Source organism: Sus scrofa, chromosome 1 (assembly GCF_000003025.6).
Source record: "Sus scrofa isolate TJ Tabasco breed Duroc chromosome 1, Sscrofa11.1, whole genome shotgun sequence".
Classification (NCBI taxonomy): Eukaryota; Metazoa; Chordata; class Mammalia; order Artiodactyla; family Suidae; genus Sus; species Sus scrofa.
The window spans coordinates 247,655,920-247,681,898 of NC_010443.5; the positions used below are offsets into that span (position 1 = coordinate 247,655,920).

Below are 25,979 nucleotides of genomic sequence, written 5' to 3' on the forward strand. Positions count from 1 at the left end.
CCATATGCCGTGGGAGCGGCCCAAAAAATCAAAAAAAAAAAAAAAAGAATATACTGACTTCATTAAAATAAGTTTGTGTTTTTCTGTTCTCTGAAAGTTTTAATCATTTTGTATTATTTTTTTCCTTAATGGATTAGAAAATTCATGTGGAAAGCCATGTGGACATAGAGTTTTTTCTTTCTGTTTTTCTATTTTTTCTATCATTTACTAAGAGATATTTTAGTTATCACTTTATATCTTTTGACTTAATGTTATGGATGCATATAAATTTAGAATTATATATTTCCCATTGAATCAATATTTTTAGTGAAATATCCTACCTTATCTCTAAATATGACATTTCAAAAGTATATGCTGTTAGTAGAGTTATGTTAACTTTGTGACTTTATATTTTGTCTCAATGTGCATATAGTTTTATTTTCTCTAGTATGATCAATTTACAATTCAGTCTATGAATTTAACAAATTATAATTTAATTGTAGTATTTAGTACACAAATATTTAAGATAACTATATTCAAGTTTAAAGATTAAATAATATTGCTATATTAAGTTTAAATATATTCCATTTGCCCCTCTTAGTTTTTTATTTTCTTTTAAAAATTTTTTCTGTGCAATATTCCAAAATTCACTTCCCTTCTTTTTGTATATATATACTTCTTTTATTAGTTTTTCTTGGTTATCCTGCAGATTCCAATAGATATCACTGACTTACTTATATAACATCTGAACAATGGAAAGATCATACAAATTTAGCTCCATTTATCCCCTTCTGATCCTTGTTCTATTGTCATATGTTTTACCCATGTTTATTTTCATTTTTTTCTGAATTACCAGCTTCTATCTGTAATAACATTTCTTCTGCCCAGGGAACTCTTTTTAGTATTTCTTTTAGTACATAGAGTTGGCAATGAATTCTTCCCAAAATTTTTTTCTTTATTGGCCGCCAATTGACATATGGAGTTCCTAGGCCAGGAATCAGATCCAAGCTGCAGTTGCACCTATGCTGCTGCTGCAGCAACGCTGGATCCTTAACCCACAGTGCCAGGCTGGGAATCAAACCTGCATCCCAGCACTCCACAGATGCCATCCATCCCATTGTGCCACAGCAGGAATTCCAACTCTTCCAAAATTTTTGTATAAAACCATCTTTACCTCCCCTTAATTTTTGAGGGACATTGTTATTGTTCATAGAATTTTAGATTGATAGCTATTATTTTTCAGCCCATTAAAAATTTTGTTCCATTGCCTTTTGGCTTCCACCGTTTCTTTTTTTCTTTTTTTTTTTTTTTTCTTGTCACAGTGGCATATGAAAGTTCCCAGGCTTGGGGTTGAATTAGAGTTGCAGCTGAGGCCTATGCCACAGCAACACCAGATCCGAACTGCACCAGCAACCTAAGCTACAGCTTACAGCAATGCCAGATCCTTAATTCGCTGAGCAAGGAGTTCTATCATTTCTCCTGAAAAGTCAGCTATAAATCTTATCTATAGCTACCACATGATCATCTGAATAGATGCAGAAAAAGCATTTTACAAAGTCCAGCATCCATTCATAATAAAAACTCTTAACAAAATGGGAATAGAGTGAACATACCTTAACATAATCAAAGCCATTTATGTCAAACCCACAGCAAATATAATACTCAATGGAGAAAAGCTGAAAGCCTTCCCACTAAAATATGGAACCAGACAAGGATGCCCACTCTCACCAGTTATTCAACATGGTATTAGAAGTCCTAGCTACAACAATCAGACAAACAAAAGAAATAAAAAGCATCCAAATAGGAAGAAATAAAACTGTCACTGTATGCAGATGACATGATACTATATATAGAAAACTCTCAGGACTCAATGCAAAAACTATTTGAACTGATCAACAAATTCAGCAAAGTAGCAGGATATAAGATTAATATTCAGAAATCAGTTGCATTTCTGTATACTTAAAATGAAATATTAGAAAAGGAATACAGAAACACAATACCTTTTAAAACTGCACCCCAAAAAAATCAAATACCTGGGAATACACCTGACCAAGGAGGTAAAGGACCTATATGCCGAGAACTATAAAACTTTAATCAAAGAAATCAAAGAAGATGTAAAGAAATGGAAAGATATTCCATGTTCCTGGATTGGAAAAATTAGTATTGTAAAAATGGCGATACTACCCAAAGCAATCTACACATTCAATGCAATCCCTATCAAATTACCCATGACATTTTTCACAGAACTAGAACAAACCATCCAAAAATTTATATGGAACCACAAAAGATCCAGAATTGCCAAAGCAATTCTCAGGAACCAAAACCAAGCAAGAGGCATAACTCTCCCAGGCTTCAGGCAATATTACAAAGCCACAGTCATCAAGACAGTGTGGTACTGGTAACAAAACAGTTACCAATGGAAAAGAATAGAGAACCCAGATATAAACCCAGAAACCTATGGTCAATTAAAATTTGATAAAGGAGGCAAGAACATAAAATGGGGAAAAGACAGAATTTTCAGCAAGTATTGCTGGGAAACCTGGACAGCTGCATGCAAATCAATGAAACTAGAACACACCACCACACCATGCACTAAAATAACCTCAGAATGGCTGAAAGACTTAAATATAAGACAAGACACCATCAAAACCCTGGAAGAAAACATAGACAAAATGTTCTCTGACATCAACCTTACAAAAGTTTTCTCAGGTCAGTCTCCCAAAACAACAGAAATAAGAGCAAAAATAAACCCATGGGACCTAATCAAACTGACAAGATTTTGCACAGCAAAGGAAATCAAAAAGAAAACAAAAAGACAACTTACAGAATGGGAGAAAATAGTTTCAAATGATGCAACCAAAAGGGCTTAATCTCTAGAATATACAAACAATTTATATAACTCAACAGCAAAAAAGCCAATAACCCAATTGAAAGATAAGCAAAAGACCCAGACATTTCTCCAAGAAAGATATACAGATTGCCAACAAGCACATGAAAAAATGCTCCACATCACTGATTATTAGAGAAAGGCAAATCAAAACTACCATGAGATACCACCTCACACCAGTCAGAATGGCTGTCATTAATAAGTCCACAAATAACAAGTGCTGGAGGGGGTGTGGAGAAAAGGGAACCCTCCTGCACTGTTGGTGGGAATGTAAGCTGGTACAACCACTATGGAGAATGGTATGGAGGTACCTTAGAAAACTATACATAGAACTACCATATGACCCAGCAATCCCACTCTTGGGCGTATATCCAGACAAAACTCTCCTTTAAAAAGACACATGCACCCACATGTTCATTGCAGCACTGTTCACAGTAGCCAAGAAATGGAATCAATCCAAAAGTCCATCAACAGATGATTGGATTAGGAAAATATGGTATATATACACAATGGAATACTATTTGGCCATAAAAAAGAACGAAATAGTGCCATTTCCAGCAACGTGGATAGAACTAGAGACTCTCATATTGAGTGAAATAAGTCAGAAAGAGAAGACAAATACTACATGATATCACTTATATCTGGAATCTAATATATGGTACAAATGAACCTGTCCACAGAAAAGAAACTCATGGACTTGGAGAACAGATTTGGAGTTGCCAAGGGGGAGGGAAAGGGAGTAGGATGGACTGGGAGTTTGAGGTTAATAGATGAAGACTGTTGCCTTTGGAATGGATTAGCAATGAGATGTTGCTGTGTAGCGCTGGGAACTATGTCTAGTCACTTATGATGTAACATGATAATGTGAGAAAAAATAATGTATACATGTATGTGTAACTGAGTCACCATGCTGTACAGTAGGAAAAAAATAAAAGTTAAATAAAAAATCTTATCTATAGCTAGATTACCTGTAGGTTTCTTACTATTGCCTTTTTTTATCTGAGTCATTTGGTCTTGTTTTCCAGCAAACCTCAAAATTTTGGATTGAACTTTGGCTATTTTGTTTGAAATATTTAGGAGGCATTAGATGATTTTATTTTCCATTTATTTTTTATTTTCTTTTTTTCTTTTTTTGCTTTTTTCTTTTGGCCACCCTGCAGCATATAGAGTTCCTGGCCCAGGATCAAATCTGCATCCCAGTGCTCCAGAGATGCCATCAATCCTGCTGTGCCACAGTGTGAACTCCATAATTATTTTTCTGTTTTGATTATTGTCAGATTACCCCAGTCCAATCAGGAAATAAGATGATCCAATGCTCTTGATGGCCTACAAAGAGCCATTCTCCTTGAGGTTAATTTTTATTTCACCAGCCCAATGAGACTAATGAACTTTCTGCTTAACTTTCCAACTCCCTAGAAACTGTTTTAAGCTTCTATACACTACTTTGGCACTGGCAAATATCTCTAGAAGAAATTGTACTCAAAATGTAGTGTTCACTTTTCTCTTTCCACCAGAATCTTGTCCCATCAACTGCTGGCTGCATTGGTAGGCTTGAATTTCAGTTTGATTTCTCCAACTCATTAATACTGACATTGCATTTACTCCTTCAGTTTCTTTTTTCATGTTATTTTTAATTTTTTTAAAAATTTTTATTTTTTCCATTATAGTTAGTTTACAGTGTTCTGTCAATTTTCTATGGTACATTTAAGTGACCCAGTCACACATACATATATATTTTTTTCTCACATTATCCTCCATCATGCTCCATCGCACGTGACTAGATATAGTTCCCAGTGCTGTACAGCTGGACCTCATTGCTTATCTATTCCAAACGCAATAGTTTGCCCCTATTAACCCCAGATTCACGTCCATCCCACTCCCTCCCTCTCCCCCTCTGCAACCACAAGTCTGTTCTCCAAGTCCATGAGTTTCTTTTCTGTGGAAAGGTTTATTTGTGCCATATATTAGATTCCAGATATAAGTGATATGGTATTTGTCTTTCGCTTAAAATTTTTATTATAGTTGATTTACAATGTTCTGTCAATTTCTGCTGCACAGCAAATGGACCCAGTCAACATCCATACAGTTTCTTTTAAAATGCTATGTCCTCATTGCAAATTGGCAAATGGTCCAAGGGAGGAAAATAGTGACAAATGTTCATATGGTTTACCTCAATTCTTTTCCTTTCTCTCTGGATTCTTGGTCTCTCAAGTCCTGGATGCTTTGGTTGTTCTTCTTCAAATAGCTGCTTTTTGTGTGTTATATGGCTTTTATAGTTGTTCATTATGGGACGGTTTTTCTGTCACACACTACTCCTTCATAGCCAGAAGAACAAATCTCGTATTTAATTTTATAATACACAACACCAAATTATGTATTGGGAACATTTTTCTATGTTACTGAAGAAATCTTAAAATATAAGCTTCAGGGGTTACATACATAACATGCCATTGTAATGAATGTATCACAGTTGACTACACCAATTCCCTGATATTAAGAGCCTTCAGGGTACTTCCAATTTCTTACTATTTCAGTTTATTACTGGGGAGACTTTTGATATGTTTCCCTAGACATGATGTTTATGTTTTCTGTGTATAAGATTGCTTCTGATATATGATATAACATGTGTATATATATAAGCAATGGCTAAAGACTGTGTGACAAAGAGGAAGATTATGTGAGATAAGCAAATTTTTCATGATCTAATTCAAAAGATCAATCTCTTATTCAGAAGAAAGTAGTGAATTCACTATGGCTGAAACAGTAATGGGTTTAAATCTGCATTTTATAACTTTGCTAGCTGAATGACCCTGGGCAAATTACTTAGCCTTGCCAAGTTTGTTTCCTTACATGCTCAAGACATATACTATCCACCTGACAGAGTTGTAATTTTTTATAAGACACATTTTATGACACATTTTTATGTGTCTATACATACCAGAAAGTTCCCCCAAGAACATGTTCAGACACTCATTTATTCACTTATTCAAAAAATATTGAGCATTTATGGCATGAGGCACTGGGGATACAGCTGTGAACAAGTCACATTTATGCTCAGATGAAGTTTACAATATATAGGGGTTGAAATGGACAATAAACAAATAAGTAACATGACTTTAGGTAGTTATTAGTACTGTAAAGAAGGATAAGAGCTACAAAGTCAAGCCTCCAGTGCTGTTAATTTGAAATGATTGCAAGTAAATTCCCTGAGTGGGTACTTTTGAGCTCAGATGCATGAAATGAGAAGGCAAGCCATTTGGAAATATGGGGGTGGGGGGGAAGATTTCCAAATAGAGAAAACATCAATGCCAATGTCTAGACTGGAGAAGCTCAATGGGTTTATAAAGCAGGTGGAAAGTCAGTGTGAGAAGAATGGAAAGAATCAGAATACCAGGTGTGATTATAGAGAGGTAGAGAGAGGCCAGTTCAAGTAGGGCCATACTGACCATAACTGATGGAAACCATTGGAAAGTTTGATCAGGGGAGACATGTGATTATACTTTTTCACTCAAAGATTCATTTTGGCTTCTGTATGGAGAGAAGTCTATAGGGACTAGAGTGGAAATGGAGGCTACTGCAGTCTTATCTTAATTCCCCTAGACTCAATACATATCTAGTGCATAATTTTGAACAATTAATTGTGGTTGTTGTTTTTTTAAAAAAAAATAGAACATTTGGGCCAAGGAATGGGCAACAGTCTCAAAATGTCTGCTTTTGAATTATGGATTCACCAGTAAGTATAGCACAAAGCAGAGACAAACTACTTTCACAGTTAATTGAGTTTCATTCCAAAGCATTTTGAGTTCACAGGTAGACAGTGCAGTGTCAGGGTTTTCAAATGATTTTGAAAATGAGCAACAATCAATATCCAGACATTGTGGCCTTAAAATTGACTGCCTGGGAAACCAACTGCAACACACAGCAACAGTTTCTCCATCCTTGTGTCAAAGCAAGAAGAGTAGGTTTGGTATTAAAACTCTGATCCAATTTCTAGCTGAGAAGAAATATAACAATATTTTTTTTTCTTTCAAATTTTTGTTGGGTTTTGGAGGGGGGGGTCTTTTTAGGGCTGCACCCATAGATTATGGAAATTCCCAGACTAGTTGAACCAGAACTGCAGCTGCCAGCCTACACCATGGCCATAGCAATGCTAGATCCGAGCCACATCTGCAACCTTCACCACAGCTCACAGCAATGCTAGATCCTTAACCCACTCATCGAGGCCAGGGATCAAACCCATGTCCTCATGGATCCTCGTCGGGCTCATTACACTGAGCCACAAATTTTTAAATTCCTGTTCTTTCAAAATTTTAAACTCTCTTGATATTAAGTAAATTTGCGAACTAAAACAAGGAAATTTTTTGTTTTAAATCTAGAACATACGGGCAACATTAAACTTGAGAGTCTCTTCTAAGTTACGACATGTCTGAGACACTAAACATTGAGTATTTTTGAGCTCCAGAGGGATCAGGTTGGACACTACATGTTTGTCTCTGCTTTGGCTGTTCATAAGTGGCCCCTGTAAAATGGTAGAGGGTTGAGAAAAAGGTATTCAGGTGTTTGGAGTAACATATAATCTATATTCAGAAGTACTAGAAATTTTCCTCCTAGTATACTTGATAATTCTTACCAATGGAATGGCTGCTGGCATCTCTGGTACCTGCCACCACATTTGTCAGTACATAAAAAATACTGACAGAATAAAATCCTGATCCCACAACAGCAGAAAGGCACTAGGATGGCAGGATACTTGTTCCCAAAAAATATGGTCAAATAATTTCAACATAAAAGATTTTGTGTGTTAGAGAGTAGGAAAATAAGCAATAGAACAAACTACCGTGGGACCTAGCCATTTTAAAAAATAATTGCAAAAAACAATGGTAATGTGCTAGAATGAGAGATTCCATTATAATAGAGAGAGTGGTAGTACAAAGAAATGGAAGTTCTAGGATTGGCTTTGAGTACTTGTCAAGATAGATGGGCAGTATTGAGTACATACAGAGTAGTTACTCGTTGTATAAAGGGAACTTATCTTATCCTAACCCCTCTGAGTTCACCTTGGACCCCAGACTCTACTCCTACCCTCTTATCTTCCTTAGCCACTTGCTAGTTCTCTATATTTGTGAGTCTATTTTTCGTTATATTCACTAGTTTGTCATATATTTTAGATTCCACATATTAATGATATAATATTTGTCTTTCTCTGACTTACTACTCTTAGCATAATAAACCTCCAGGTCCATCCATGTTGTTGCAAATGGCAAAATTTCATTCTTTTTTATTGCTGAGTAGTATTCCATTGTATATGTATACCACATCTTTATCCATTCATCTGTTGATGGACACTTAGATTGCTTCCATACCTTGGCAATGGTTAAAAAAAAAAAAAAAAACTCTGCTAGGAACATTGGGATGCATGTACATTTTTGAAAGAGTGTTTTTGTTTTTTCTAGATATATACCAATAAGTAGATGTGCTTTGCAGTATGGTAGTTCTATTTTTAATTTTTTGAGAAACATCAGTGCTGTTTTCCACAGTGGCTGTACAAATTCACATTCCCACCAACAGTTTTTTTTCCACTTCCTCACCAACGTTTGTTATTTATATTCTTTTTGATGATAGCCATTCTGACAGATGTGAGGTGATATCTCATGGTGGTTTTGATTTGCATTTCTCTGATGCTTAATGATGTTGAACATCTTTCATGTGATGGCCATCAGGAAAAATCCTGTTTGGAAAAATGTTTATTCAGGTCTTCTGCCCATTTTTTAAATCTTTTTTTTTTTTTGGCTTTTGTCTTTTGTCTTTTGTTGTTGTTGTTGCTTTCTTGGGCCGCTCCCACGGCATATGGAGGTTCCCAGGCTAGGGGTTGAATCGGAGCTGTAGCCACCAGCCTACGCCAGAGCCACAGCAACGTGGGATCCGAGCCGCGTCTGCAACCTACACCACAGCTCACGGCAACGCCGGATCGTTAACCCACTGAGCAAGGGCAGGGACCGAACCCGCAACCTCATGGTTCCTAGTCGGATTGTTAACCACTGCGCCACGACAGGAACTCCTAAATCTTTTTTTTAATGTTGAGTTGTATGAACAATTATATATTTTGGATATTAATCCCTTATCAGTCATATCATTAGCAAATATTTTATCCCATTCAGTAGGTTGTCTTTTCTTTTTGTGGATAGTTTCCTTTGCTTTGCTCACACATATATTCTTCAAATTAAATTTTGAATGGTTAAATCAAGTTCCAAAAGAAAATTCCATTGCAGTTTTGATTTATATCTTGCTAGTCCTATGCACTAAATTGGAAGAATTTATAGTCTTAAAATATTTGGCTTTCTCATAGAGGAACACAATCTGCCTGCCCATTTATTTAAATCTTAATTTGTATTTCTTAGTATAGTTTTATAGTTTTTCATTATTTTTATCCTAAACATTTCTGATTCAGATTATTCTTTGAGGGGTTTTGGCTTATAATGAATTGAGTACTTTTTGTATTTATATTTCTAATTGACTTTTTTTGGTATGTAAGAAAGCAATAGCATTTTTAAAAATCTATCTTATATTCAGCAGCTTCATTATACTTTCCAATGGATCTTAATTTTTTTTTAGTTAATGCTCAGATTATAGCAGAAACAAAAGATAATTTCCATCTGTCATTGTTCTGTTTCAGGTCCTGTGTCATCAGCCAGAATTTCCACAACGTATCTCATCCATGAAAGAGATGCACTTTTGCCTTGGTATTTCTCAGACGTGGCTCCAGAGCCAGCTAAGCCCCTTTTCTTTTCTACTATTGACCTTGACCTGTCTAACTGGTCTTTCTCAATTGAGAATGACTAGACCATCAGCCATGGAAGGTCTAGTGTGTGCTGGGACAATGGCTTCTGTGCTGACAAATTCTAATAAAGTGCTCTTCCCTTTACTCCCTTTCTCCTGAACTTCTAGATGCAAAAAACACTAGGCTCCTATCACTATAATGAGGTAAATCCCAAGGCTTTATAGATGTTGGATCCTGCCTTAAAGATAATAATCACTAAGGACAACCAATGATATTTCTCCTATGAGCTCTATTCAGCATATCCATCCAAATACCTGATCAACATCTCCTCTGTTTTCTCACAGAAATACCAAATTTAACATGCCGAAAAGAGATATCTTGATTCTATCTTCCAATCCACTACCCATCTTAAACAGTGCCACCAATTTCCATTAAGCTGCTCAAGAAACCTGGAAATTGTTCTTAATTTTTCCACTGTCCTCACAAATCTCTCAGTTTTATACTATCCATCAGCAAGGACGATTGAGTTTATGTCCAACATGCTTTTAAAATCTGTTTACCTCTCTTTATCTATATGGTGAACACAGTAGTTCATACCAACATCGGCTCTTGCTAGAACTATGAGGAAGCCTTTTAACTGGTTGCTTCACTTCCACACCTACCCAACACAATTCCATCATCCAAAACCAGCTAAAGCAATTTTCTTAAAACTTAGACTGTATTTCATCATTCTGCAGCTATAAACACTTACAGGTCATGATAATCTCACTAGAAGAAAATGTAAACCCTTTACCATGGTCTCCAGGGTCCTCCTTGACTTTGACCTTGCCTCTTTCTCACATGGCTTTTACTTCTCCACTGTTTACACTCCAGCTGTACTTGCCTTTCCTCAGATCTCCAAACAGGCTTTGGCAGATACAACTCCAACTGTCTGAATTGTTTATTTCTTACTTGTCACATGACTAATTACCTCTCATCCCTTATATCCATGGTCTTCAAATGCTTCTGATTCTCTATCATGGGGGAAAAACACTGAACTAAAACTCCTAATATAGGTGCATTTATTTATAAATTATATAAAACTACCAGTATATATAAGTATACTATATATACTTTTATATAACTTATATTATATACCTTATGAAATATATACAAATATAGATCTTTAAGGCAAATATTAAAGATAAAATGTATTTAGGTCAAAAATTGTCACTTTATGAATATGACATTTCCCCCCCCCAGCCTTTTTGAGATGTAATTATGTAACATTATGTATGTTTGAAGTGTAAAACACATTGATAGACATTTACATATTACAAAATGATTGCCACCATAGCATTAGCTAATACCTCCATCCCATCACATAATTACCATTTCTTTTTTGTGGTGAGAGCATTTACCTTTTTATGAATATTTAAATATATAATATAGTACTATTAGTTATAATCACCTTGTGTACAACAGATCCTCAGAACTTGTTAATCTTATAACTGGAAGTTTATACATTTTAACCAATATCCCCCAATTTTCCCTACCTCCCAGCCACTGGATAGTGCATTTTTAAAGATAACTGATATAAATCTATATTTCAAGTCATCTTAATAATTTCATTTTGGGGGAGAGTTTTTTGTCATCTTTGTTTCTTCATTATAACTACACTTAACCCGATAATAAAACAAAAAAAAAAAAGATTTTTGCGCAGGGAACAGATGTATCAATTGCTGTTTTCTTAATACTACCTACATTTACTTTATTACTATTATTTTCTACCCATGGTTTCTTTGGAGGAAACTTTTCTTGAGGGGAGCAAGGAGGAAACTGTAAAAACTTTATTGACAGAATTTTAATGTCAAACTGCCAACATAAGACAGCACAAATGGTTTCAGTTTGCCTTCATTCAAGCCAATGGTTGCCCTTCACCTATAACATGGAGGAAACTTCTTATGTCAATTGTCAATTGTGCTAGTGTTCACTTATTTAAAACTCAATAATATAACCTGAAAATCCACTTAAGAGGCACTTGTGAACTGTAATGCATGACTATCCACGGGAAGGGAAAGAGCAAGTGAGGTGCCACAGTTTGACCCTGGACATTGTAGAAGTCTGTTTTTTCTCTCAAGGAATCCAGTCTACAGTATGCGACGTGCTTGTCTGACAAAGGGAGGTGGGGTTGCGGGAGGGACAGAGAGAGGACAAGGCAAAGAGAAAGAGATTAACAGTAGATACAGATAGAATATAACTTATTTTTAGATTTTAAAAATATGAATAGAGATTATTATTTCTTTCCATATCTGAGTAGATCTCCGGCACAGCAATTTTGGCTATGGAGACCACTAGTTTTTTTAACACCTCCTCTAAGTGCCTTCCATAACCACTAACCTAAAGCACGTCCCATTACCCTTGCTCCATGTGCTTCCTTTATAATTATTATGAAATTTATACATATATTTTTGTATAAATATATTCATAATTATTTCTATATTCTCCATTATTTATTAATATTTAATTTGGTTTTTTCTGCAGCCTCCACAAGGGCAGAAACCATTATCCATCTTTTTTTCAGCACTTGTCCCCAGCCATCTACATGGTTCTGGGCTCTGCAACTATATATGAAAGTTCAGCAATTCTCAACCACAATTTGATGCTGCATTGAGTAATTATAAGGTGAATGGCAAGTCATTTGTTATTAATAGTTAAAATAAATATCATTTGCATATTTCTTTTAATTTCAATTAAGAGGAACTAAATATATCCCTATGACAATATTACTTTGGGTTGTATTCATTTATAATCTTTAAAACAGAGTGAAATAGGGGAAGTTTCACTGGTACCAGGAGAATCATGCACAAACTATGGCTTAGCTTGTGTACATCCCATCTTATCCTCACTCATCAACATGAGCTTCATGTTTCCTATGCATCATGGGACACTGCAGGCTAAGAACTGATGACCTACTAGAGGAGAAACATGAAGATGTTCTGCATGGTGCATGACCTACCAGAGGAATGGACCAAGTGCTATGGAAAAGGCAACAGCATGCCCTGATTGTTATCTGGGTCAATAAATCTCAGGCAAAGAAAATGCCTTTGAAATAGACCTTAATTCCAGTCCTGCCTGTGCAATTTACTAGCAGTATGACCATACACACAGCTTTTATACAAGGAACCTCAGTCCCTTCAACTCTAAAGATGACAATTATACCTCAAGTCCTCCTGATCTCAGAGGGTTGTTGTGAGGATTAAATGAAGCAGTCAATGAAGAAGCTTTTGGTTAGCTGAAAATACTATATGAAAGTTTTCATCCAAACCATTCTCTTCTCTATTGCTCCACTAAGCTAAATGCAGTTCAATCTATAACTTTTAGTCCATAAGCACTCCTAATGTTTCAGACAATATGCAAAGAACCTGGGCTACAGGATGGATATAGACCCTGCCCTCAGGGTCCTCACCATCCAGAGGGAGACACAGACACACGCACAGGTAAGTAGAGTGCAGGTCCTGTAGTAACAGACATACATTGTCACAGTCCAGAAGAGAGAGCGCCCAACAGGACAGGTGAACTCTCTTGTGTTGGGGAGGGTACTGTCTTCCACAAGGAAAGGGGAGCAAGTCTGAGAGGTGTTTCCATGTATCAAGGGCATTCTGGAATTGGAGAGGGCTTCCCAGGCTGAGGAAATAGTATATGTGAAGGCGTAGAACCCTGCAGCCTTGGACCAGCATCTTCTGTGTGTGTGTGTGTTCCTGTATATGTTGATTGAAGAATGGGGCAGAACGTGGCAAGAGATCTTAAGCAGTCCTCTGAGGTTTAAGAATAAAGTAAGCACAGGAAAGGAAGGTGGGGCAGGAGGAATACAGAGTGTTTGATTGAGAGTTGGGAAAATATTACTAGTTTATACATAATGAGTGTTTACTCTGTAACAGGTTTTTCCCTGCATTGTCTCACAAAATATGGTACCTTTTATTACCCCCTTTTATAGAGGAAGATATGGGTTGAGTGCAATAAAATGACTAGCCCAAAATCATGTCACTAAGAAACTGAGGAGGCTGGATCCATACTTGGCTCTTGAACCACAAATGCTGACACTGCAGAAAGGACTGGGTTAAACTAGGGCTGTGCTTTGGTTTGTAGAGAAAGTCATATGACCCTCCGATAACTGTAAACAAAGCAGGAAGGCTCATTTTCACCTCTACTAGGCCAACATTTGGAGGTATTTTTCTACCTTGCTCCCTGGTCATTAACTCTTAACCCTGCATGATAAGGTCGTGTTTCTTTGTGCTCTTCCAAGTGGAGCTGGAGGCTTTCAGCCAAAGAGGAGACACCAGACTTCTTTCCAGCAACAACAAGCCCATAAGCCAGCTTGCTAGGAGCTCCTTTCTCCTTCCCATTACTAAATTTGAGTGACCAGGGTCTTACTCTGGAGACAGAGTTTATAAACCTCACTTCCTGTGACATTCCCTACCCCACCCCCTTTTCCCTTGTAAGCATCAGCTTGGAGCTGGTAGCCCCCTCCCCTTGGAATCCAGGCAGTCAGACGCCTACAGGCACCTTCTGAATCTGGTCTTTGCACAAGAGCAACCCCACCAGGTTGCAGCCCTGCCTGCAAAGGTCACCATGTGATGAACCCATGATTAACCTTGTTCTCCAATCAGAATTTTGATCTAATCTCTGGGGCTGCATGGTTAACACACATGGTCCTTTTGTTTCTGTAGAACCGGAGACCAGAAATGTGACAGCCTCAGCTATGCCAAGCGCCAGAGGAAACCACAGAGTTCATATTACATATATTAGGCTTTTTTTTTTTTCAAGCTGCAATTCTCAACAGGCTCAGGCAGACCTTGGATGATGGAATAGCTTCCTCCAAATGAGGTTCTCCCCTTCGTGGCCCTTGCCATGCAAAGGACACCGACACAACAGCATGTATTTTGCTTGGCTGTGATGTAGCACAATCGCATTTTGTAGGCAGGATGGAAGTGGCCACCCCGGAGCTGCGAGCTATGGAGAACATTCATTTCTGCCACCACAGACAGCTCAGCCACAGACATGGATGATGAAAGGGAAATTGGCATTGACCTTCTAGCTTTGCAAGGAGCAGATGGGACCTGGAGTCTGGTAGCAAAGAAAAATGAACCAAGCCTCCTTGATAGTGTTTGAAAAGCAAGAGCTGGGCCCAACAGAATTCTTTGGTCCCCTTCCTCACTGGGGTGTGTGTGTGTGTGTGTGTGTGTGTGTGTGCACATGCACACGCACACCTGTTTGCACATGCATATACACACACACTGTGTCTGACATGCACTAGAGAGACCCAGTGCCCTTGTCTGCGCTGCAACCCCTTGTTGCACATTTGGCATTTGACTGACATGTAAAAACTCCCACAGACATCAATAGGACAGAAGCTCAGAATGCATAAGAGATTTCTGCTGTTGATAAGAAGACAGTTCAAGAGGAAAATATTCCTGAGACTACTTTCCAATTCTTCAAGGAATCCTCCTGCAGAGGAAGGAAGTCCCTCTTAAGGGAGTCATGCAAAAAAAGGAGGAATAAAGCTAACATAGCCAAGGGCACACCATGTACCCACCCCAAATCATTTGTGTGCAAACTCATCCTTTTTGTTCTATTCCTGTTGGTTTTCTCCATCAGGAATGTCCTTACCCTCCCATTTTCCACCTAGCGAAATCTTTTCATCTTCCAACTCCTGATTGAATTTTCATTTCCTTCAGAAATCCTTTCCCAGTTTTTCCCCATTCAGCACAAATCATTCCTTCCTCTTACCTATAAAAGTTTATCAGTAATTCCTTCCTCTCACCCATATAAGAGAAGGGAGGCTATGCCTGACACATACACACCAGGTGTTCAAAGTTGCTAGAATAAAAGGAGAACAGACAGGGAAGCAGTGGGACCTGAGTTCAAGCCAGCCTCTCCCACACTGGAGTCCTGAGACCTCAGAGAGAAAACAACCTCTCCAAGTCTCAGCTTTCTCATCTGTTCACATGGAATAACCCCTTCATTAGATGAGCTGTGAGCCTTTAATGAGATAAGGTATGTAAAGAACCTGGCATACAGTAGGTAACCCAGCTCATACGGCTTCCTTGACGCAGAACCTGAGTCTGATTCTTCTTTGCATTGAATTTTGTACATTCCTGACCCATGAGAGGTATGAGATGAATCTTGATTAGCTAAAGCAAATAGAATATATTTTATACTTAAAGATTCTAAGGCATTGATATGAAATAAAAAATAGTGCTAAGGGAAATAGTAGCAAGCACTTGCATACAGAGGCTTTACCTTATCACAAAGGCATATATAATTTTATCTTCATTAAAAATTCTGAAGTTAACCACAACAATATCTTTTCAGATCCACCTCCTAAAATAATGAAAATAAAAGCAAAAATAAACAAATGGGTCATAATTAAGTGTAAAAGCTTTTGAACAGCAAAGGAACCCACCAACAAAAAGATATCCTACAGAATGGGAGAAAATCTGTGCACATGAAGCAACCCACTAGGGATTAATCTTCAAAATATAAAAACATCACATATAGCTTTAAACCAAAAAAGCAAACAACCCAATTAAAAAATGGCTAGAAGATCTAAACATACATTTCTCCAAAGAAGACAGACAGATGGCCAAGTAGCACATGAAAAGATGCTCAACATCACTAATTATTAAAGAAATGCAAATAAAAACTACAATGAGGCATCACCACACACAGTCAGAATGGCCATTATCAAAAAGTCTATAAACAATAAATACTGAAGAGGGTACAGGAAAAGGAACCCCTCCTACACTCTTGGTGGGAATGTAAGCTGGTGCATCATTATGGAGAACAGGATTGAAGTTCTTTAAAAAACTAAATGTGGAGTTCCCATCATGGCGCAGTGGTTAACGAATCCGACTAGGAACCATGAGGTTGAGGGTTCGGTCCCTGCCCTTGCTCAGTGGGTTAATGATCCGGCGTTGCCGTGAGCTGTGGTGTAGGTTGCAGACGCAGCTCAGATCCTCCGTTGCTGTGGCTCTGGCATAGGCTGGTGGCTACAGCTCCGATTCGACCCCTAGCCTGGGAATCTCCATATGCCGTGGGAGCGGCCCAAGAAATAAACAAAGACAAAAAAAAAAAAAAAACTAAATGTAGAACTATCCTATGATACAGCAATTCCACTCCTGGGCATCTATCCAGACAAAATCATAATTTGAAAAGATAGGTGCACACCAATGTTCACTGCAGCACTATTTACAATAGCCAAGACATGGAAGAAACCTAAATATCTGTCAAAAGAGTACTAGATTAAAAAAAAAGATGCAATACATATATACAATGGAATATTGCTTAGCCATTAAAAAATCTAAAAATGCCATGTGCAGCAACATGGATGGACCTAGAAATTATCATAGTAAGTGAAGTCAGTCAGAAAAAGACAAATATCATATAAGATTACTAATATGTGGAATCTAATAAAATTATACACAAGAACATATAAATCAGAAATAGACTCAGATTTTGAAACCAAATTTATGGTTACTAAAGGGGAAATATTTGAATGGCTAAATTAGGGGTTTAGGGTTGACATATATACACTACTACACATAAAACAGGTAACTAGTGTATACCATATAGCACAAGTTAATCCACTCAATACTGTGTAATAACCTGTATGGGAAAAGAATTTGAAAAGGAATATATACACATACATATATACACATATATATATATATCTCTGATTTACTTTGCTATAAACCTGAAACTAATACAACTTTGTGAGTCAACTATACTCCAATATATATAATTTATTTTAAAAATTCTGAAAGTATATATAATTACCCCCTTTTGCAGATAAGGAAATTGAGGTACAGCTGGTGATGAGTGAATAAGATTTCAGACATAAGTCTAGTGCTTAGCTGGCACTCAGACAGTGGTTCTCAACCGTGACTGCACAAGAGTATCACCTGCAGAGCGTTTAAAAACACCAATGCCTTCATATCAGGGAAAAAAGCATAATTCAAAAAGATAAATGCACCTCAGTGTTCACTGCAGCACTGTTAACAATAGCCAAGACATGGAAGCAACCTAAACGTCCACCAACAGAGGAATGGATAAAGATGTGGTGTGTAGGAGTTCCCGTCGTGGCGCAGTGGTTAACGAATCCGACTAGGAACCATGAGGTTGCGGGTTCAGTCCCTGCCCTTGCTCAGTGGGCTAACGATCCGGCATTGCCGTGAACTGTGGTGTAGGTTGCAGACGCGGCTCGGATCCCGCGTTGCTGTGGCTCTGGCGTAGGCCGGTGGCTACAGCCCCGATTCAACCCCTAGCCTGGGAACGGCCCCAGAAATAGCAACAACAACAACAAAAGACAAAAAGACAAAAAAAAAAAAAAAATGTGGTGTGTATATACACACACACACACACACACACACACACACAGTAGAGTATTATTCAGCCATAAAAAAGCATGAAATAATGCCATTTGCAGCAACAACATGGGTGGACCTAGAAATTATCATACTAAATGAAGTCAGAGAAAGACAAATATCACATGAGGTCACTAATATGTGGAGTCTAATATAAATGATACATTAGAACTTACAAAACAAACAAAGATTTCAAAAGCAAACTTATGTTTACCAAAATGAAAACATTGAGAGTGGAGGGATAAATTGCAGGGTTGAAAGTGATATATACACAATGCTGTATATAGAAGAGACAAATAACAGGGACCTATTGTACAGCACAGAGAAATTTACTATGTACTGTGTCGCAACTTATATGGGAAAAGAATCTGAAAATGAATGGATCTATGCATATGTGTAACTGATTTACTTTGCTATACAACCCAAATTAACATCACCTCAATTATATTCCAGTAATTTTCTTAAAATTTAGAACAATAAAAATGTCAAAAGAAAAAGATTAAAATAAAAATGCTGATGACTGGAGCTCATCCTCAGCTTTAGACTCATTCTGAAGTGGGGCCCACTGATTGTTTTTAAAAGTGCCAGGTGATTCCATGTGCAACCAAGGACAAGAACTCCTGACTTCAGGCAATGCCATAGGACAGGTAGAATTTTATTTCTTAACATAGCTCATGTGTTCCAGCTTTATCTTGCCTAGATTTAGTGGCCATCCACTATCAAATTTGGGAACAGACCATCCCAACATCATGAAATTGATCTAAGATAATTCTGTCAACCCTCTTCAGTAGGTCTGGGTTCCTGAATCGCATACACCACTTATTTCCACGCACAACTCTTGAATGACCCATTCACTCGTTTAGCTGGTCATTCTTTCCATCAGCAAGCACCAGAGCTCCTATCAAGAGCAAAGGGGAATTAGAAGCAGTTAATTCAGAGGAGCAGTGCTGACCTTCAAGATTCTTTAATAAAAAAGGAATGAAATCAAAGGACTAGGTTTCAGCATGGTTAGTTTGGGGAGAAACATGGTAGTTACAGAAACTTATAAGGAACTGCTGAGGGGTCCCTCACCATCCTTATCTCCTCTTACTCCAGCCCCATAATCCTGCCTACAATGGGTTTGTAGCCAGCCATTAGAGCCTCAGAGGGGCTGGTGTCCCAAATATTCCACAGAAGGAACAGAACTAGTTGTGGGCTTGTCCGAGTCCCTTTCTAGTGTCCCACTACGAGGGAGTAGAAGAGTCCCCAGGGATGCATGTCTTCACCTTCTGGGGGGACTGGGATGGGAGGAAGGAAAAAGTTAACTTCTGGAGTCCTGGCAGCTTATGGGTAGGTCTTTTGAGACAATCACTTCCTCCTAGCCCTGGGGAGTTTCAGCCAAGTGGGCAAGTCCTGGGTTGAGTTCTGCAGCCCAGGGCTGGAATGTGCTGTTCATTATCTTGAAAAGGCAAACATGAATGAATGCACAGAGGTCAAGGGGAAGCCATGGCACAAAAAGAGAGCACAGAGGTCAAACCCAGCAGTACTACATCCCTCATTGGCTGCCAGGGTAAATATGGCCTGGGGTAGAGATAAAGCCAAGGTTAAGAGACAGGACCTAGAAGAACTGGAACCAGGTGCTAGGAGCAAAACAGAAGCAAAGACCTTTTGCCACAAGGCAGACTACAGTGTCCTGAGCTCATTGTGGGTGTCACTGTCTCTGTTCTGTCTGAATGGAGCAAACCAAGCAGAAGGAACGGTATGAACTTAGTCTAGGGTTTACTATCTAGATGTCAATAGACTGTAAAAGTATTTCACCATCAGGGTTCTGGGCTCCATCAGGACAATCTGTCTTAGAACATGAGGCTCAGAACTGGGAACAGCACCCCCAAGCTTATTTGAGTCGAGCACAAATGGTCAGGACAATCCCTTTCTTCCTCATTCTAGACTTAATACCCAGACAGTGCCCTTTTGTCAGTTATGGTCAGCAGCATTGCAAGATTAGACTACTCTAAAGCCAAATAAATCCTGACCCCCACTAATTTTCATATTGTTGTATTTCTCAGCAATGCCATTGTGTCTCTGGACTTCTTTACATGCACCTTCTTCTGAATCCATATGATATTCATGTGTAATTTGTAGGACAGGTAAATGTCCCCAAAGAGGCTCAGAGAGGTCATGACTTGTCCAAGCCATAATGCCAGACCTAGGTCTCAGATCGCTGGCCCTATATTCTAGTGCCCTTTTCATTACTATGTTTAACTTGTCCTAGAGAGGTGGCCTGTTAGCTTTAGGACCCTTTCTTTGATTTATGGAGTGGCTGGTCCAGGTGGGTAGAGTGTAGAGTTTCCCATGAGAGCAAACAGGATGCATTTGGAGCCCACAGGGTATACTACGTGACTTCAGGTGTGTATAGGGAGTAAGTATGAGTCCTGATGGAGGAGAAGGGAGAAGATGGGCTGGAATATGCTGAGTGTCAGGAGAGGCTCCGAGAATGGTGGAATCTGATTAGAGATGCTATAGCTGTGACCACACTTCCCAGAGGAAGCCTAATATGGAAGGATCTTTGGAGATCTATGGGATGACAGGAAGTCCTGGCATGAGAAACACCTGGGTGCCCTGGAAGCAAAGCCACCCCCGCCTCCCAACTTGTCTGTAAGGGGTTTGACTCACATCCCTTATCATGCAATCCCTGGTGTTTGAGGACTCCTTGACCTCACTGCAATCAGTCACAGTGCAAATGCCTCACTCCAGTGGCCCATCCAGGTGTGGAGACAAGCACTCTGGCCCAAAGGCTGTGCATGGGATGGACCACCAGAAGCCAGAAGAAGAGAGTGAACTCTTGCTTCCAGGAGCCCAGAGGATCCAGGCCAATGGCTCAGGTTTCTGACCCGAAGTAATGTGTAGACAGTTGTTTTTGACAGATCCAAGCTTTCTCACATTTTCTGGTCTTGGGTGGCTTGAATGAGGTAAAGGGATTTTTGTGCAGCCTGCCTGAGCAGCCACGATGGTATAAGTGAGAAAGCGAGGCTGAGTTATGACATGAGTTTGGTGACTATGCAGGTCATCCCAGGGCAGCAATGAGGTCACTAGAATTAGAACCAGCAAACTCGCACTTGAATCCTCATTCTGCTGCATTAGTGAGAGGACCTTGGGCAAGTCATGCTGCTTCCCTAAATCACACTTGTCTTGACTACAAAATAGAATAAAATCTGTTAAGTATAACTTACAAATTTAGTGCACTGGAAAGGACTATAGAGCTTTTGAGAACTACACAAATGTGAAGGGTTTTAATGCAGACTCTAAAGCCAGTCCATCTGGGTTGGAATCCTGACCTAGTTTGGGCAAGTTCCTTAATGCCTCTATGATTCAAATTTTTTTGCTTGTAATGTGAAGATAATAATGCATGTTCATAATCATAGACTTGAAACCTTTGGATTAGAATATGACTTGGAGTGTAGAATTTTTCATATTTTATAATGGCAATAAAATGTGTATACTGTCCAATTCCTGAAACCCTCAGAAGGTTCTGGAATGCCACTCTATCGACAAACATGTTCATGTTTTTTCAATGAAACTTGACTATTCATAAGTGGGTTAGGTAAAGACCATGAAAGCTTCATGTCAGATCAGCTAAAGTTTGGCTACCAGAGGAGTTTGTATCCCACTTGCCCAAAATGTTCGTTTTCAGTGCTTTTTGGACTGTGGAATTGTAAGGGATTATGAACCCGTAGTACCTGCCATTTAGGATAGTCATGAAGATAAACTAAGTTACTGTGTGCAAAGGGCTTAGACCAATGTCTGGCATATAGTAAGCACTGAATAAATATTAGCTATTATTACTTTTATTGCCTTAAAGAGTAAAACCAAGAGAGGATGAAGCCTCACAGGCCCTCATGACTTCTTTCAGATTTCTATTAATTAATGAACTAATATATTTGCTGGAGAATTAATTGGTTGCTAAGAAAATATATCTCCAGGTCTGAGCTATAGTCAGTTAAAGGGACAGTATTGTACTCTGAGGACACATGAGTGTATTCGTAGGTTGGAGGGAGAGGGAAAGTCTTTAGCCCCAGCAAAATGCTCACAAGCTTGCAAATATGAATTACTTTAATTTTCTTCTTGCTACTTTCATGCATTTTCTACATTTTATCTTTTGAGCTGAAATGACTTTTATGAGTTAAGAAATTACATACTCTTTTAAGCCCTCTCCCATTTCCTCTTCTTTAGAGGATAGGTTCCCACACTCAGGCTCCCATCTACAAGGCAACCATCAAACAACAAACTTCTACTGATTTCCACTTGTAAGCCAGACACTACAGAAAGTGGTAGGAAACAAAAGAACCCAGAGATGTTACTTGAAAAATCTCTGGCAAAATCATTTCCTATTTGTATAGCAACTTAGAGTTCACACTGTGCTTCCATATAAAATCTCTCAAATGGACCTTCTTTTTATATTAGGGAAAGTATATATTTCATTCAACATTTTATAAAGAAGCCTGCCTGAGTTCACTCAGCCCATTTGAACAAGGTTGGATGCAAACTTCAGAATAATGTGAGTGGTTTAAGAGAATGAAAGCAGTATCCCTAAGTACTTGGAAATCAGTGACATTTTTAAAAGGTAAATATTAGGAAATCGGGGAGTTCCCGTCGTGGCGCAGTGGTTAACGAATCTGACTAGGAACCATGAGGTTGCGGGTTCGATCCCTGCCCTTGTTCAGTGGGTTAACGATCCGGCGTTGCCGTGAGCTGTGGTGTAGGTCGCAGACACGGCTCGGATCCCGCGTTGCTGTGGCTCTGGCGTAGGCCGGTGGCTACAGCCCCGATTCAACCCCTAGCCTGGGAACCTCCATATGCCGCCGGAGCGGCCCAAGAAATAGCAACAATAACAACAACAACAACAACAACAAAAGACAAAAGACAAAAAAAAAAAAATATTAGGAAATCAAGCTGTAAATGATGGTGACCAACCATACATATAATCTTCATCTTGGCAACAAATAGAAATAGAGACTAAAGAGATTTGGGGGCACCAAATGAGATCCTCAAATAGTGCCCTAGAATGGTCCATCTTTCTAAAGTTGGGCATCATCTGTCTTTGGTTGAAAAAAATCTTCTAAGGAAGGAGGAAGGAGGATAGAGAGTTTTTTTATATTCAACACAATCAAAGGGGCAGAGCTGCAGAAAATGCAATTTCTCAGATCAGAGACATCAGTAAGAACAATGTCCCTTTGTTCAGATTCTGCTCACAGGTAAACTTTGGATTATCTTTTGACTTTTCAAAGAATCAGGGTATGGGCTGATATGCTGTTAACATCATAACTACTTGGAAATTTTTGTTTCGAGTATCTTTTGACTTTCGTTAGGAGTCGGTCTGTGACTGACTTGTGTTAACTAAACTGCCCAAGACAAATTCAGGAACCCAGAAAGCAAATATCAGGCCCTATCCAAACAAGGTCCTATTAGCTTGGACCCTGTCCACCTTAATGACATCTCAGCTTCTCCACGTTCTAACCACCCAGAATCCAAGTCAATGCTCCATCTGTTTCTTCAAACTGGGTCTTATAATCTCATCTAGTTTCTTCTGGGCAAAAGGGGGAGGGCCTGCCAGCCCTTGTTAAAAGGAAGGGAATCATTCCACATTTTGTTCTGCATTCTTCTACCCCAGATAACCCTCTCTAATTCAAGGTTGGCTGGAAATCTGGAAATCCTTATTCTTATCAGGAGAATTTCCATTGCTAAAGGGGAGGGCGCAGTAGGCCACATCCTGTGTTCTGAGAGAGGCTCAAAAGAGCCAACTGCAATGCTTTGGACTCAAACAAAGTCAGGGACTTTCTTAAGTGGATTCAAAAACACAAGTCAGGGCAACAGGCTCACTGTAGTTTTTCTAGTTCCTTCCTCCTTTGCTTGCAGAAGCCCCATTGCCCCAGGCACCACAGTGGACAAATTTTCCATTTGCAAAATCCTCGCTGTGGACTAGCAGAACTCCTTTCCTGGCTCCTGACTTGAAAGTGTTTGGAGCCTCAGGTGATCAAACTAGCACTTTAGAGACCCAGAGTCCTCCATGTCTACAGAGCACAGCCGCGGGGGCCTGGAAGAGACTTGCTTGTGTTTCGGAATGTGTAGAGGTAGACTGCACTCAGGGGATTTGTTCATTTTAGCAAACTTGGCAGAACTTCCCTGCGTGACCTAAATAGAATATCTTCCTCTACATAAAGCATGCATCAGGGTATTTCCTGATTTATTCATGAAAGGTTTGCTTTACAAAGGCCTCAGGAACTGTGCAATCTCAAAATACATGATACATAGAGCTGGATACTAGAGTGGCATTTGCACAAATTGCTGTGATAGATGGGCTGTGCGGTATGGCAGCAGAGGTGGATTAATTTAAATACTCGCTGTTGGGGGTTGCTCTTTCAGAGGAGGAAGTGAAACCCAACCTAGAGATTGTTAGAAATAACATGGGAAAATGTTCTTTCTCTGCAACGGAGAGTCATTGATCAAGCAATAGAAATAGAAGTGAATAAAATTCATGCACACTAAGTGGGGATATAGACCCTTTATCTGCTCATCATTCATTGGCTCATTCATTCAGTCCCAACTAGAGAATCAACCTATCCGCAACTGAGACACTGAGTTCCATTAAGGGTGCATAGTAACAGATATATATGGGCTCATAAGGACAATAGGATGCAGTATTTGAAATATGATCAATCTTGGGATTTTTTTTGTTTTGCTTTTTAGGGCCACACCCAAGGCATATGGAAGCTCCCAGGCTAGGGGTCAAATCGGAGCTATAGCTGCTGGCCACAGTCACAGCCACGCCAGGTCTGAGCCGTGTCTGGAACTACACCATAGCTCATGGCAATTCTGGATCCTTAACCCACGGAGCAAGGCCAGGGATCAAACACACATCCTCATGTATACTAGTCGGATTCATTTCATCTGCACCACAACAGGAACCTCCAGCCTTGGGAATTTTTTGGTTCTTCTGTTATCATAGGAGTAGAGGTGGCAGTACTCAATCTCCCACCTCAAGGAGAAAGAAAGGCTGATTTCTTCCAATTCAAGGCAGGAATTTTCAGGTGAATCCACTGTAATATCTCAGATCATGGATTTATCTACTGCTTGAGTATTTTCATGCTAGGGTATTTTTAACCGTGCAGCAGATGGACCCTGGTTGTTTGCAAAGAAGTTTTATTTTGGAGCTTGTGAAGAGATTGGGGTTAATGTACAATAAAGTGAAAGCGACGTTTGTAAAGATGGTGCGAGCAGAATGCCAGGATCCATTACCCTGATAACCCCACAAACAGGCCAGCAGCATCCACTGGCGAACGACTCTCAAATCCCATCAGCGTTACTCACGCAGGTCGAATCGCCACTTTGTGGCCAATTTCCAGAGGTTTTCACATGCCCAGCCACTTGTCCTAACTTGGACAAGGAGACATTGTTTTACGAACTTTGCTTTGGGGCCTAGAATTCTGGGGAGAGCCAGACCCAGTTCCTTCCCCTTGGTTTGTAATCGTGGGCACTCCCTGGCAATGATGAGAAAGAAAAGTCAGGTGCAGGTTTTTGAATCAGACACCCGAGAACTAAGTGTCAGAACAAGGGCTGATGACAAAAATAATGTGGCAAGGGGGACCTGAGCTCTCTGTGCTGAGGCTTTTCTCTACAGGGGGTGAAGTACATGAGTTACCCAGTACTGTATGCATCTCTGACAAATAAGGGGAGAAGGCTTGCAGGAATGGATCTTCCAAGGAGGGAAACCAACTAGAGGACAGCATTTGAATGCATAAACCTTCAGGGATTTCCCAGGACTACCAGATCTGCTCCAAATCCTGAGTACAGCCTCCAGCTTTTCCACCATCTGGTTCCTGAGTAACCTTGGGTCTTTCCTTTGTCCCCAAACAGGTGTTCCAACCATTCCCAACTGTCCTTTGTTCCCTGATGC

At 39.2% G+C, this 25,979-nt stretch overlaps 2 long non-coding RNA genes across 3 annotated transcripts in view; one reads left to right on the forward strand and one right to left on the reverse strand.

The window, feature by feature from the left end:
* LOC110256021 overlaps window positions 1–9,945 on the forward strand; it is a 533,154-nt gene extending 523,209 nt beyond the window's left edge. Inside the window, exon 7 of the long non-coding RNA XR_002337158.1 lies at window positions 9,540–9,945. This is a non-coding gene — a long non-coding RNA (uncharacterized LOC110256021). The remainder of the gene's footprint in view (window positions 1–9,539) is intronic.
* LOC110256022 overlaps window positions 1–25,979 on the reverse strand; it is a 182,066-nt gene that overhangs the window by 100,398 nt on the left and 55,689 nt on the right. The gene's annotated exons all lie outside the window — the stretch shown is intronic.